This window comes from Agelaius phoeniceus, chromosome 2, assembly GCF_051311805.1.
Source record: "Agelaius phoeniceus isolate bAgePho1 chromosome 2, bAgePho1.hap1, whole genome shotgun sequence".
Lineage (NCBI taxonomy): Eukaryota > Metazoa > Chordata > Aves > Passeriformes > Icteridae > Agelaius > Agelaius phoeniceus.
In genome coordinates, this window is record NC_135266.1 from 108,789,063 (window position 1) to 108,805,811 (window position 16,749).

The following is a 16,749-nucleotide window of genomic DNA, read 5'->3' on the forward strand; positions in this document are numbered from 1 at the left end:
AAGCAGCTTGTTAGAGGTAACAGAGATCTCCTTGGGGTCGGAGCTTCTGCTTTTGACTTGGACATAATATCCTGGAATATCAGCCCTGCAGGGTGAGGATGCTGATTCAACCTCCTTATCAGATGGAGCAATGTCCAGGGGGGCCAAAGCATCTGCTCTGGGAATGAGTTGCCCAGTGGTGCCAGAGCTGTGACCTCTGAGCACACACAGCCTGGGAGAGGCAACAACAACACGGGCATTCTCCAACAACAGAGCTCCAAATGATGTGCACTTCTTTGGGCTAGTGCTTTAATAGCCGTAATTCTTCCCAAAACAGATCACACCTATGTGCTACAGAGATGTACCAGAGCAATAAACTGTCAGAGGGGGTCAAGCTCATAAGCACTCCGTGAACAATCTCTCCTGTTGCCTCCACAGTGAGGCTGGCTGCTGTGGCAGATGATCACAACAGCCAGGATAGTCTTTCCCTTGTCCCATCAGTTAAAATCTTCAGCTATAGTAAAAGTCATAGGAAAGACACCAACAAATTAAATCCACTACTGATTGGTACATGAAAACTTTTAACCAGAAAACTTTGCAAAGAAATGAGCTGTGCAAACAAAGCTTTGTCTATCACCATCCCCTGCATGCTGCCTGGGTAATCTGCATATTTAACAAAGCTTCCTAGTATTTATGCCTGAAAGTACATACTGAGGGAAACTGGAGCCAGATGGTTAGATGTCACAGTGACTAAAAACTGCTTTTAAAAAGGTAGGCTTCCAATAATTAATAGTGCGGATCTTCAGATAATGTAAATCACTGAAGTGAACTGCACAGTTCTGATTTACACTTCCACATAATCTATTTGTGTGTATTCAACCTTTATGCTCAAAAACACTTGGCACAGATTGCCTGGATAACTCATTCCTGAGGTGGGGAGGGGGGAACCAAACATCCGCTAGCTGAAGCCTTTAAGGATGCGACATATTCAGAAGCACTCTAAAACATAACTATGTGCTAATTAAAACTTCATATTTTTAAATAATATAGCAGGGAAGAGATGTGGCTCCAGCTGGAATGAGCATCCCACTCCACGGTGCAGACAGGGCAGAGTTTCCAAAGGCACAAATGGCAGTGAGGCACCTCCCATTGAGAGCTGGCGACAACAGGTCAGGTCAGAAATCCTGCATTCCCTCAGTATCCTAATGGAAAGATGTCAGAAAGCTTCTGGACTCAAAATGACTGTCATAATTCTTTACTGATCAAAGAAAAATTTACAGTGTAAGTTTCAGCTTAATTCTTAGCACTCGTGGAGTAGTTAAAAGATATTCTACTCTTCCCACCTGCTGGGCTCTTGTGTTACACCATGCATGGCAGTAATGAAGACAGATTAATGCTATTTATTTGCTGACATTGACAAGAGTAGTCTGTCTTTTTTTCCTGTATTTTATCATTAAAGTCTTGTTTTTCATCCTCAAATAGCCCCAAGACAATGCACTGTACTAATTAAGTAGGAACAACATAAAAAACCAACCCAACCAAGAAAAGCCCACCAACAGTATTAATAGGCTTGATGAAATCAACAAAGGGCAACAAATTCTATTCAGTGCTGACAATCCAGCCTTGACATACTTCTAAGGTAGAGAACAATAGAAGAAGATGGGTCTGGTTTTTTATAAAGGTTTCCCTCCTTTTAATTAATTTTCAGGATCCCTGGACATCAAGCACTATAGGTAAATTATAAGAAAACAAAACAAAACAAAACAAAGCAATAACAGCAAAGCTGTGTGGGTCATGCAGCACAGGAGCACATTGTACAGGGTGGCTGTCAAATCTGCAAATTAGTTTTTCACAGCCCAGCTAGACTAAGAGAGAGCTGACCTGATCCTACAGTGGCTACAGTCCTGCTTTGTGCTGGGATTTTGACTAAAAGACCTCCAGTGCTCCCTTTCCAGTGGTGTTTTGGTCATTTGATGATTCTGTGAAAAAAAAGCTGCAAGATGCTGTCCTGATGAGGATGAGCTTGGGAGCCCAAACCTTGACAACAGAACAATGCAACTGTTCCTTTATAATCTATGTGCAGCCTGAGACTTTCCCTGTCTGCCAGTGGTGGTATAACTCTTATTGAAACAGGCAGGCAAAACATCCCACCATGGAAATAGTCATACTTTTAGGTACACTTTTAATTACAATTACTAAGATCATTGATCTTCACACATGGAAATAAATTTACTCTGATGCTTGTGCTTACAGGACCCAGCCCCTAAATATGAAATTCTTGGCTTGGTTCTAAGTTCTTGAGCTGGCTGCTTTCATCTGTTTTATTTTTCTTTTATTAAGAATTAATTAAAGCTATCAAGCTCATCTTTCTGACTAAAGTCAGCCTCCTCTGTTTAGATAAGTATAGGCAGTACTTACAGCTGCAAGCAGTATAAATAATTTTTTTTTATTTTAAAGGGTCACTGCCAAGGTGATTAGCATGAAATCTAAATGAGCTTTCAACATCCTTGCTTCACTCTGATGCTGATTTAACTAATAAAATCTGGCCAGCAACACAGGTTTTCAAACACAGCCTTTGAAGCCAGGACATGGCAAAAGGTTTCTTGAAGTCCAAGGAGATTGTGTCTGCTGTGGCACTCCTGTCAGCTGTCATTGTCCCTTCTCAGGAGGAGTTAATCAAATTTGTTCAGCCTGACCTCTGCTTCAGCCAGGCTGGACCTGTCTCAGGCTACACCTGCCCGGTGCTCCCCATTGGGCTCCTGCTCACTGCTGCAGCCAGGCTTGGCTCCCTCCCAAACAGGGGTGCCCGCTCAGCTCCCCTCCCTGCCCAGCCTCTCATCTGCCTCCTCCAGCTGCCAGGGAGTCCAGCCTTTCTGCCTCTTCTGTCCCTCTCATTCCTCATCTAACTTGGAGATAATGGGAATTTCTGCTTTATGTTTTCCTCTGTGTAGCAGGGTGGATATGTATATCCTTCCCAAATTCAGTGGTTTCATGATTATCCACCACCTCTAGCTGAAATGGGGCTGCAGGGACTATGGGGAGGGATGAAGACCTCCCTCAGCTCTAGGTTGTAAAATCTTCCTTTTATTCCCAATGTTTATTCACCATTAACTTCATTTTCTTTCACTCAGATCAAGTGCGTTTATTATGTGGAGAGCTGGTAGTGATGTTTTTAATTAAGGTTGTCTAATAATTTCTTTCATAGCATTTGGTTTTCAGTATAGTTTATAACCCCAGGAATGTTAATCATTCTGGGCTAAATTTTCCATGCTTTGTTTTTGCCTAAAGTGGAATTGAATATGAGATCATCAGCTACCCTCCTCCTGCATCCTATTTTTCTTCCCCAAAATATTCTCTTGTTTTAATAAAGTGCAGTAGTCTGGGAGCCAGATGATCATAAATTGCACTTCCATAATTTCTACTCCATAATGCTAATAATCCTGTGCAATTGTATGTCTAATCAAGCAAGGTGTTATGCGTTTTTTGCATAGAAAGCAGAAAAACATCAGTCCATCAGCTTAATCAGTGAAGCAGTGAAGGTTTTCAAAGATTGTGCAAGGTCACCAGTGCAAACTGGGATTAAAACTTCATGGAAGAAATGTAATGTTGTCTGCTGTACACAGCAGAAGAGGCCAAGATATGAAAAGATCTTGTGTAGCCATCAGACTTTTACACTGACAGCAGAGGATGCCATGCATCCCCTATAACACATCAGAGACTCCTAGGTGAGGTGGGGCTATTAGGCTTTTCCTGGCACTTGTGATAGGTGGCTGAAAGCCTAAAGCAAGTGTGCCAGCCCAGCATGGGGAGTAACCCATAATTTCTAAAGATTTAAATAGAAAAGTTATTGTGATTATTAAAAAAAAATAAATTATAATTTCCATTCTACTGGATATTTCAGCAATGCTGAGCTGAAGTCATGATAACATTTCCCTTTCCTCTTTCCATTCCCTTCCTCCTTTTGTCTCTTTCCTCTCTTTCCATGTTTAAAATTACGTGCAAAATGGAAAATCAGGATTGCAGATAAATTCTCACTCTTTTTTCTTCTTCACTTGTGTCCCCTATGGAAAAGACTACTCTCAAAAACTCTCCAGAACCTGTAAGACTCACTGAATTCTGGGGCAGACACAGCACCTAGGGCTGCTCAGCACCAGTAATTTGGGTGTGAGCTCCAGCAAGAGCTGTTCCGTTCTCAGAACTCCAACAGTGAGGCTGCTCTCTTTTATTCTATTTACTTCTAATGCCTTCAGTGAGTTGACAGAAAGGCTTTCCTAGCCTATGCTCTCCCATCATCCCTCAGTTCAAAGCAGGTATCTCACACTTTTTCTCCTCCAGGATTTGGGTGCTGAAAGGTCTGAAGGGGCATGGGTACCTCAGATCATGCTGAGCTTTCTGCCCTCTGTAGTGAAGCAGAAATGTGTGCAGCTGTGGCCCAACCCTGTTTGCCTCAGCCAAGAAGCAGCTCCACTGAAGTTACCCTTAAAGCACACAGGCTTTGCCCATTGTGAGGAAAGCTGCCTTCACCTTTGGCACTGAATTCAAGATCACTCACTCTCCTGCTTCTCCTATAAGGCTTAGGTCCAACAGATAAGGAAGATAGCCTGACTTTAAAGTTCTCCTATTCTGTGAGGTTAACCTTCACTTTAATCCTCACACTTTCCATTCATTTTTGTGAGTGTGATTTCTTGAACAAACCAGGTCACAGTCTCTGGCAGCAGAAAGAGAAGGGATGAAAGCCATTGTTGGACAAGAATGCTAATTCTGAGAGCGAGCATCGAAAGGTTGAGTCAGCCTGTGCCACATTGTGAGCTTTCAGCAATGCTCCATTCATTTGTGCGACAAGCCTCATTAAGAAGAAGCTTTTTAAAAGCAGTTCGTTCTGAGGGAGCTTTGGATACAGTTCCAAAAGCAGAAAATAAAACCTAGGAGGACAGGGGAAAGCAAAAAGAGCAGGCAGAAGAAACAAGCAGGAAGGCACACAAAAATCAGCTCTTTTGCAAGTTCATTTTTTCATTATGTTTGACATTCTTTGGGAGACAGAACTGCTCTGCACACTTGTGGCCTCAGGCAGTGAAGCTGGAAGAAGATATTTCAAGAGCTGCAGAACACACACATAGCTGTATAGCACAGAAAAAATATCAAAATTGAATTGACAGGATCGTGATGCTTACTTGCTCCTGAATTACATCAGCCAAGGTAGTCTATTTTGAAGTAGAAAATAGCACATAGTTCTGTTTTACCACTTATTAGGACCTTTGGGTAGTGATGAAAAGATGTGATATGTAAAGTTCAGCTGAAAAATAGAAGTCAAAGCCAATATAAAGAGATTAGACAGATTTCCTGATGAAAACAAGCAGTACCTGCAAGTTGTGTGTGATTTTCTGGGAGATGAGAGATACCATCAGAAACAGTTCTGATCAATTAGAAAAAATATATAACTTGATGAAGACCTATGGGTTCTAGCAACCTTTGTGACAATCAATCATTTTTAAGTTAATCTCACCACCACCAAGAAATTAAAAGAAAACAAAGTGTTTTGTGCTCCCTCTGCTGTTCTGGAGCAGCAGGTAGCTGACAAATGCTATATCCAGAGCTCTGATTTTGACAAAGTTCAGTGATGAAGAAGCAGAAATAGCAAACTCTGACTTTCAGTATGGTTTTTTAGGTAGCTGATTTTGTTGTAATTAAACAACTGAACTAGAAAGGCAATATGTATTTTAGTTCCCTTTTAAAAGAAAAGTCCATTTCTCTTTTTGAGATTGATAGAAAAATAATTTCTAGTGTTTGTTGAACTACAGGGGAACCTTGAAAAAAATCCCCTCCTGGCCAATGCTTGGGCCAAGGCTGTGAGACTAAATGGCAAATTGAATTGACAAATTCTCTCCAAATACTTGTTGCTATTAAGATTTTCAGTCTCAGTCTAAGCTAATGATTGATTAGGCCTCAGCTAGACTTATTAGCCAAGTAGAATTGAGGATTTAACTCACATGCTCAGAGAATGTAAATAGAAAAGATTTCATATTAAAAATAATTTGAAAGATAAAAGAAATAAAATAGTGTTTTCATAAAAAGGAAATTTATATTCATTGGGTTTACAGGAAAAAAGAAATGAGTTTGAGATAGGTTGAAGTGTTCAAGACCAGGCTGGATGGGGGCCTGAACAACCTGATTTAGTCCATGGCAGTGGGGTTGGAACTAAATGGTCCTTAAGGTCCCTGCCAACCCAAGTCATTCTATGATTCTCTGGTCTTCTGGATTTGGTGCAAAGAAAGATTTTTCTGCCCTTCACAGTTACTATATTGAGGGATAATTCCTGTCACACAGCACTGGTAATTCTGCTCTAGTTCCTGCAGGAAGAGGAAGGAGTGATGTCAGAGTAGAGGGTGACCTCATTAATCTTTTTGGTAAAAAATGAAAAGAGATCAAGTCCAATGGGACTTCTTAGATGAGATAGATTTGATTTATACAGAATGAAGCACCTCTTAACTTTCAGAAGAACAGAAGCAACCTTTCTCACATAAAAATTGTATCAGTAGATTTTTTTATATCTGATTAAAGATGGGTTTTGGTTCCAGCAATAACTCAAGGGAAAACATGCATTGTAAATACAAAGTGGAATAAGGAAAGTACATGCATAAACATCAGTGACATATATAACCCCAACTTCCTCACTGGGAACTTGTAATGTTCTGAAGCACCAAAGTAACAACCAGCTTGATGTTTGAATACATTCAATATAAAATAATATTCCTCTACCAGAACATGCATAATTATACTACTTTGTCCTTTTTTTCTACTCTGTTACTATTTCTGCTCTGGAATTGCATCCATGCAGTCCATCTACATGGGCCACATTTGCAGAGATCAGCTGGGGAGTTCTCCTTTGGTGGCACAACTGAGAGCCAGCCTCATCCCAAGGCAGACACAAGGCCCCCAAGGACAACAAGATCACATTAGCAGGGCACCTGTGTAAACAACTGGAGAACCAGGCCACCTTCATGCTGTATCCCACAGCTCTGACCTTATCACGCTCTTCAGCACTTATAGAATTGTTCCTAAAAGCAATTTCAGAGGGATATAAAAAGATCTTCCTTCAGCAAAGAAACATGAATAAAGAGACATGAGAAAATTCCACTGGCATTTTGATTAAATTTAAGGAACAGAACTTGCTAGCATAATGAAGCATGACACATCATCAGGACGCTGCATTTATCTGGAGAAGTATCAAATAGCACAGTTTCATGAAGCATGAATAGTGTGCATTACAGAAAGAGAAAAAGATTTAAGTTTTATTTCAACCTCAGCTACCAGCCCGCCACCCCTAGGGTAGAGATACTTCTATATCCAAGATTGCATAGTTTAGAAAGCCACATAAAATGTTATGGCATGAATAACATTGAAAGCATCAAACCCAGACTTCTTGTTGTTGGAAAGAGTAGGTGAATTCCATAGTTTCTATGATAATAATTTTCTTTCTTTAAGGATAGCCTAAGAAAAATTAATTCTTCCTTTAAAATAAAATGGACAAGGAATAGCACAAAAATTGAACTACTTACATTATTAATTTGATTCAATTTTATAAGAGAAAGGTAGTTTCAGGGAATATTTTCCTTGTGATATGCTGAAAAATGTGTTTTTAATGGGATGTATATGCTTAAGTGTTCTGAGAGTTCAGGGTGATGATGTACAGCTGTGTCCTATTTCCCTCTGTGAAAATTACAACATCTATGAATTATGTTTATAACATCCCAAAGCCAGAGAGAGAGATCAGATCTGGCAGCATTAGGGTCTAATTTTAGAATGCACCCAGTTGCCTGATAATCATTTACACCAGAGATGCTACTATGCTTTATTATGAACTGCAGCTTATTATTTGTAATATATTACAGAAAATAAACCCTGTCCTCATTTCTGCAGTGACTTTTGAATGGCTAGAGCCATGAGAAAGGAGCCTCAGCTTCCAGAAAAACAGCTTTAATTCCAGGACTAAGATTCAGGTCAGGTCTTAACCCAGGTGATGGAAATCACCCCACAGGGTCTGGGCCCGTTGCTGGTCTGTTCTCCCCAAGAGACTGCAGAGGCTGTGACCTTCACAGCCACTTTTGGGCCATCCTCCCCTTCCTTCAGTACCATTTTTAGTCTGGTTTAGAAACCTCCTCACCACTTTTTTTTTTCCTTGCAATGTCATATTTAAAAATTATCTGGTTCCACACTTGGTTTTTTCCTAGTCCCTTTTGACTAGTCAGACATCACTTTTTCTGATGAAAATGTCCTTTGCTGTCTTGAAGAGTCTATATTTGGCCTCAAAACCACCCCAAAATGATGCAATGAGCCATTTTAATGAGAAAAATCTCTACCAAATAGGCAACAGAGCTACTAATATCTCATTCTTAGCATTGTCACAATATTCATCAGGGCTATGTAAAGGTTTGGAATTAATTATTTCAAAGAGGTTTCTCTTCAGGAATTTGCAAGTGTCTTCATCAAGGTTTGAGTAAAATATTCCTAGATCATTACCTGAATTTCATCTTCTTAGAAACAAAAATTACACAACTGGAATAATAATAAGCAAAATTAAAAGGAAAAAAAAGCCAACAAACCAAGCAACAAAAACGAAATCATAACTGTATATAGAGCAGGCACTATGACTTTTTTTCACCTGAGATAATCAGACCAATTTCATTCCTTTTGTACCTAATCTAAAACAAGTGGAAAGAAAACATAAACACCTTCCAGAAATGCTGCAGAAGAATTATGAGGTTAGTGATACTTGATCACGGTGCCCAGTTATTTTCTAAATATCAATTCCTGCACAGTATGATCTGCTTGAGAGGTGTGAAAGATCAACAGCTGTAAAAACAGAGCAATAGCTGCACTGAAGTTTCACACCTGCATGCAGAGACTCCTTCATCAACTGCATGAACTTTGTCCTTTAAATATAAGGCAAAAGGGCTTTTTAAGTGTCATGCTGCTGTTTCCTCAGTAAACAATGGGCATAATTAAAGCTATTAGGTATCCTTCAGGAAAAAGGGTACCAGTATTAAGGTGGAAAAAATATGGCTTAGCTGGCTGGGTTTGTAATTCTTCTACCAGAGATGATAAGCCACTATAAAATTAAAAAAAAAAAAAAAAAAAAACCAAAAAAAAAAAACAAACAAACAAACAAAAAAAAACACAGTAGCAAATTTTTTTTTACTGCATGGAAAATGGCTTAAAATACTCAGCTGTAAATGCAGTTCATAGTGAAGTGATATGAAAAAATAGGCTTTTGACAAGAAAAGTTTAGTTTAGCACAGCATAATGTTTCACTGGACTGCAGTGCACTTAGTAAACAGAACTACCTACAGACCTGAAATAAAATAACTGGAGAAAAATATGTGAGTTAGCAGAAACACTTTGAAACTGTGACTTTAAAAGTAGAACTCCGTGATATAGTAATCACTTGCTATTCTCAAAGGAGACTTAGAAGTAGAAGAAAAAGAGGTGTAATTTATCATTCTCAGAGCATTCTTTTTTAGTAGAAAAATGATGCTGACTGGAAGAATTTAGTTTGGGTTTTTCTTTTTTTTTTCCAAAGCCATCAGCTATGTAAATGATACAGACCATATTGATAAATGATTAAAATGGAATGGAACAAACCCCAAAATAGGAATCTGCGGCAACAGCTGTCCAAAACAGAATATCTTCATCTTTCATTTAGAAACCTCCAGCAGGTTGAGTGAGTCATTCCATGCTGCAGAAATGCCTTTGGGATGTGCTCCTACTGGCATCCTTGTACCACCTGCTTGGGAAGTGCTGTGCCATGGGCCTTAGCATTTGCACAGACTTGTGTGAGAGGAAAATGTCAGCTTCCATCTGATGTCTCAGTTTGCAGCTACAGGAGCCCTGCCTGCACGAGCCGTGGTGGGGTTTGCGGAGGCAAGACGCACACACGCAGAGAGGGCTCTGCGACTCTCGTCTCAGGCAGGCTGGAATCTGCAGCCTGACTTTTCCACCCAGCAAAGCCATCATGTGCTGAATGAACAGCAGATTTCATGCATGTGAAATGAGATTTAGTCTATACTAGCTACTAAATGGGGCTCCAGGAAACATTGCCCCCTCAACTTCAGGCTTAAGGCTTTAAAAGCTTCCTATTAGAAACAGTTTTTTCCCCCCAGATCTAGTCAGTTATTGGTATGTCTTTCTTTTAAAAATATTTCCCATGTCATGGCTGAAATTATTTATACAATGATAGACCTTATGTTCTCCCCCTGGCCTTTTTATAAACAATATTTTTACATCTTGGGGGAAGTGGTCTGAAAAAAGTTTTATGTGCAGTGTTTAGGCTGGGGAATGACTAGAGATAAGGTATCTGGAGAATAAAACTAACTGCACCCAATAGGTTTAGAATAACAATAATATATAAAAAGTAAGGATTGAAAATTGGAGAGGGCAACAGAACTGAAATTGGAACTTTAAACTTCATGTAGAAAAAATGTGTACAACAATCCTGTATTGTGAAGGAACTACACTAAATCGCTATGGTGAATACATTTCTTGGAAGCAGTTGGCTGGTCAAGTAAATAGTTTCCCATTTTGGTTTTTACATTCTCTTTGATTAAAAAATCCACCAAAGGCTGGTATATACCAGCATTTTACTGACACAGGACTGGTCCTTTCACCACAGGAAATATTTTACCTATTTAACACTCACTAACATTTGGTCTGCACCACATCTTATTCAGGGTACTGGTGTGTACCCCATGATACTGAGTGCTGTAGCCAATTGCATTTCTATCACTAAACAAAAGTTACTTCCTTCTCAGGGCAGGAGGCAAGAACAACTGAGGGTTTAAGAATCAGTATTTTAACTAAATCAGTATTTCAGAAGTCTTTCAATCTCCTTTGAGCTCTCCTGACAGGACACAAAGTTCAATATTCAGGGAATCAATCAGGAACTCCTCTGAAAAATGAATGTTTGTTAAATATGGAATCATAGAATCATTTAGGTTGGAAAAGCCCTGTAAGGTCTTTGAATCCAACCATAAGTGCAACAATGCCAAGTCCAGCACTAAACCATGTCCCCCAGTGCCACATCTACACCTCATTTAGAAACCTCCAATGATGGTGACTCTATCCATTCCCTGGGCAGAATTTTCCAATGCTTGACGGACCTTTCTATGAAGCAATTTTCCATAAAATCTGACCTAAATCTCCCCTGGCACAACCTGAGGTGATTCGCTCTTGTCCTATTACTTGGAGAAGAGACCAATCTCCACCTGATTCCACCCTCCTTTCAGGGGGTTGTAGAGAACAACAAGGTTCCCCTTGAGCCTCCTTTTCTCCAGGCTCAGCCCCACCAGCTCCCTCAAGCTGCCCCTCACAGGATTTGTGCTCCAGACCTTCCCCAGCTCCATTCCTCACCTCTGGACCTGCATGTTGATCTTCACTTCAATGTTTTTCCTACGATGAGGAGCCCAGAATAAAACAAGCAATTCAAGGTGCTGCCTCACCAGTGCCCAGTACAGGGGACAAATGAGCAAAAAATAAACAACAAAAATGGAGGCCTAAACACCACTGAATATCCCAGACATTATAAAACCCCAAACAAGAAGTCCTCCTAGGAATAGCTGAGCTACCACAGTAAAAGATGGTTTCTAAGCTTGATACTTTATTGCAGAGAGTGCATGGGAGCAGATCCATCCTAGTAAGTACTTATGTTTTCTTGCTGTTCATTCCAATGCATTTACAGCAACTCACTTAAACTACATTCACTCTGAAAAATTAAACCCTGGTGCTGCATTTCAATCTTAAGAATTTATTTCATTGCCAGATGCCAAAAGGACACAGGAAATAAACACTTGAAAGTAGACAAAAGCTGTTTGTTCCTGGCTTATTTACAGCTCTAAGATTTTCCTTTTGCACGTACCATAAGCCTGTAAATCCCATATTCCAAGATTACTGGAAATAATTTCCAGAAATAATTACTAGAAATAATCTTTTCTAAGATTCTAGTTACTTCTATGTAGCTGGAAGCTCTGGTTTACTGCATTTAAGAAATAAACAAAGCAGTTTTAAACAACATCATTTTAAAGACAAATCACCTTTCTGAATCTCCAAAGAAGCAATCTCACTCAGACACAGGAAGATCTATTGTCCTCTCATCCCTAGGCACAACTCCCATTAAAGCAGATCAAGAAAGGAATATATTTTCTCCCATTTGGATTTTTAAAACTATTTCAAATAAGACCCATGAAGAATATTGAGGCTGTTCTAATGGACAAGCCATTAAAAAAGAGAGCAAAGCACATACATTTTATTGAGCAGGGGCAGCAATATGTGACACAAGGCTTGCTACACTAGCACAACCCCATTTTTCTGGCTTCACTGTATCACCCTTGCCCAACAACTCTAAGGTAAAAAACAAAAATCAAGAAAAAGAAAAAAAAAATTGGGGTTTAAGATTCTGGCCCACAGCAGAAGATCAGCAGTGGGACTCATTCTGGGGTCTCTGCAGTCAACTAGAAAAATCATGGAAAGCAACAAGACACATAGAGTTGTCAGGAACAACATCCCATTCTCCTTGTAGATAACCTTCATTTAAAGCCCACTAACCTGTTTCTGCCTCAGAATCCACAACACAGACATTTTCACTTCAGTGATACAGTAAAGATGACTATTGGGCTAATATAGAAATTTTTCTCCTTCCACCATGGAAGCCACAGATGTTACTTTGTGTTTTTATATGCAGCAGCCTCACAATCAGCTTGAGACAGAACTGGAACAGGTGGGAACTTCAAAAATGTATGAGCAGCAATTTGTACCACAGGAAATGCTGACTTAATTTAGAAACATTCAGTGGAAAATTAGATAATGTCACTTTCTTCTTTTCTCACTTTTTAACATGCTCCTGTAACAACCAGCAGCGAATATACACACGTAACATACAAATATATCCTACATACCCTATATAATCTCTCTGCACTATTTCTTCTGAGAGGTGAACAAAGACCATTCAGTACTCTAGGCCTGACAGATATTCTCAGCACCCCAGAGTAGCTGCCCTCCATGTGCTCCATTTGTTTTGGAGTGGAGCCAGATAAAACACTCGAAACTTAAGTTCATTTTTTACCCCCAAATGCTTCTGTATTCTTTTACACTGTTATAAAGAAGAAAACACATTGTGTAGTGTCCTGTTAATACTATGGGTTCATTGTTCACAGACAGATTGAAAGCTGTCTGGAAATAAATCAAAATAAAGATTTTTTACCAAGTCACCGAAATCTAAACATTTTTTGTTACAACTTTATACTTGACATAGAGAGCATTTATTATATATAATATCAGTGTTAAAGCTCTTTTATCCCTTCCTTCTGTTACCACGTTTGAAAAGGGGCAACAAATCCCAAAGTGTTCTGACTTTTGACCAACTTCCTTTGTGTTTATGGTATTTCATGCCATACCTTTTGGGTCTGAATATGCTATTCAGGAGGAAAATTATGTCCCATCCTACTGATACTTCTGTCCTTTGGCTCAACCAGTTAAATATTGTCTTCTACAATGGATACACTCAACTCCTTACCCAAACCAGGAGCTGTTTGGTACAAGCTCCAAAGGAGGCAAAAGGGCTGAGCTGTAACCAGGCCAAGAACTTCTCCAGTTCCAATCTGTGGTCTGAAAACCCTCTCAGGAGCAGGGAGCATCAATGGCACAGGGAGCATCAATGCAAACAGGAGCTGGGAACAGGATCATGCCATTAGCACATAAATAGCAGGTGCCTTTTCCTAGACTCATACATCAAGGAACAAAGAAACTTGTGGACAAAAGGAGTCTCATGCATATCTTCTCCACCCCATGTGATCTGACTTCCAAGCCAAGCACTTTATGCCATAGTTATGACAGTCTAAGCAAGCCTCCTTTGAGTTCTCCCTGCTAAACAGCCTGGCTGCACCAGTCATCTCCCCTTGAGCTCAGACACCTCTCAAGGTTCTCCTTGAGGCAGAGAGAACTTTTAGCAACAGCAAAACTTTGGTAAGTGATCAGTACAATCAGTAACCTTGTATAGTAGTGCACTATGATTTTATCTTTGTCTAATTTTGATTTTTGTCTTGTTCAAATGATTGCGCAATACAGTAATGGTAATATCACCACTGAACTTTGTTAAGCTATGCTTTAACAACATATTTCAATTTAAAAAAAGTTTCTGACACTGTAGCTTAACTGCTAAGAATAATAACATATAATGACAGCTCATTATTTCTTAGGTGAAATATATTTAGTTTAGCCATTTATAAAAAGAAAACTCATAAAAAGAATTATTTCCCCAGAACATGATGGTAAGAAGGAAAACAATAGGTTTCCTTCCTAACATTTCCAAGGCTGTTTCTTAACAGCTTCTGTGTTAGGGAACAGCCCTCTTTCTCCAACTACAGCAATAACAACAATCTCTTTTACATGAGAACTTGCTTCTCTGTGACCCACAAACAGGGCAGATTTATCTTCCTCTCTCCTGACTCTCTACTTCTGTATTGTGATGTACAAATACAGCAAAATATTACTTATGTTAATCAAAGCCACTCCTGTTTTACTCCCAATTCAGCACAGCAGTGAGATTAGTAGCTATTCCCATGTTACCACTCAACAAGTATCCAGAAAAAAAAAGATTTTCAATTTCTAATGCCAACACCAATAGTACTTTTTTTGCCCAGTCTCCAGCCCAGTCAGTGGTTGGTATGTAGGAGCATGTGTACTTGCTGCAGACTCTGAAGTGTAAAGGATTTGTCATAACTTATTGGCAGGGCCTCACTGTGCTAATCTGATTTTGCAGTAACTCTGTGGACTAAGTTGTTTTGGTAAAACTCTCCCCAAGGATATTAAAATGTGAACAACTGTACCATTTGGTACAATTCTTTATCTGAATCAGTCCTATTAGCATATCATAAAATATTCCCCTACTTTATCTCGTACATTATTTTCTTCATTGCACCATTGAAGAAAAGAGTAACTACATATGAACAGTAAAATTAGGGGGCTGAGGTTTGTTTAAGGTTCTTTCTGGTAACTTCTGTGCTCTTTGTCTTTTTCTGTACTGATTGTCTTTTCTTTTTCTCCTAGGATATGGAGCAGAAAAGACAGGCAAGCAATTGAAATGAGAATGAACTGCAATAAGTAAAATATTATCCTTATGTATAATTGGAGAGTGCTGGCTTTTCTGCAGTGCTGGTGCCTTTTTCAGATAAAAACATTAGATTTTTAATACCAAATAACATAGGTGAAAAGTCATTATTTATGAATATACCTAAACTGCTTTGAAGTTTAACATGTATATTTTTGCCTCCTAAGCTATTTAAGGGTTTTGAAAAACTCTTAATAGATATTTGGTACAAGGACAAATGCTGGTTAGGTGAAGTCTCCTCATTGCTTGAAGTCAGGCATGATTTACTGTTATGTATACACAAACAGAGCAGAACATTGTGCTGCTCTCACAACTCCTGTTGACAACAACCAACTTCTCTTAACATTGCTTACAGACTTCCCAGAAATGCCTCAGTGGCTTCACTGGAGGCTTTCACTCTTAGAGAAGCATTGTGAAGAAATACGTGTTTAAGTGTTTAAAGCACAAACCTTTCTGTGTTAGAGGAATCCATAAGAAAACATTTTCATCACCCCTGGTCATACAGAAGAGTGCAAGAAAACTGGTGACACAGGATTTGGTCATATTACCTACTGCCATTGAGACAATGGCTGCCAATATGCTGAAGATTTTGCCTTTTTGCTCCATGAGCTGCCTCTAACAGCAGGGTTTACAAAGTCAAAGCACATACAAAAGAACTGGCCTTTTTCCATGGATGGGGAAGGTCTCGGCTTCAGTAGTGACCCTGTTCCCAGTACAGGGGGGCAGAGCCTTCACCAGAAGAAACAAATTACACACCACCTTGCCTAGTTCTGCTACCTAATACAAATATCCAGAATCTCATTATTTAAACCACATTAACCATACATATTTTTCTCTCCTTTGCATTATATGCACTGTGCTAAACTGAATCCATTTCTTTTTATAGTGTGTAGTTCCATTTTCTGACTTGAGTTCTCTGACAATTTTTTTCTTTGTTGCAATATGATCCCTCCCAGTAAAGAGGGCTTCAGCCTTTTCTAAAGAGAGTGAAATTCTAGGTACTTTCATAAATAGAAATACTTCAATTATTCTTTGATTCTTTTGCACCTCTATAACATGCTGGAATTTCATTTAGAAGACCATCTCCACATAAAAACATATCATTTGGCAACCTTGATGCAGACTTTTCTTCTGTTTATGTGAAATCTGCAGCTATTTCACCTATGTATTTTAACCCAGACTCCACATTCTTTACCATCATTCTTTGGTTCACAAGCTTAAAAAAACCCTCTTTAGATCTATTTCCCTGCTGTCATATTTTCCTTTAGATATATTCTGAAGAAAGCCTCTTTTTGTGAATTGAAAAATGTCATTGCATGCTTTGTACTGTCTAAATTTTTTTATCTTATTAATACCAATAATATAATGTATTGAACACCACAATATTTTCATAAGATTCATTGGGGGTCTACCTTTCTCCAGCACTACTCTAATGTTCAGATAATGAAGCGTGGGGGCTGAAACAGATAGCCTGCTGACCACCTGAACCCAGAAAGATTAAAATGTATGATTCAAAGCTGTTTGAGGGCTATACCTTCTGGAAGAAAGATTCCTGTAGTGCTCTATCATTAACATCTAGACACTTGGTACTGGAAAACCCTGATGAAAGCAGGAAT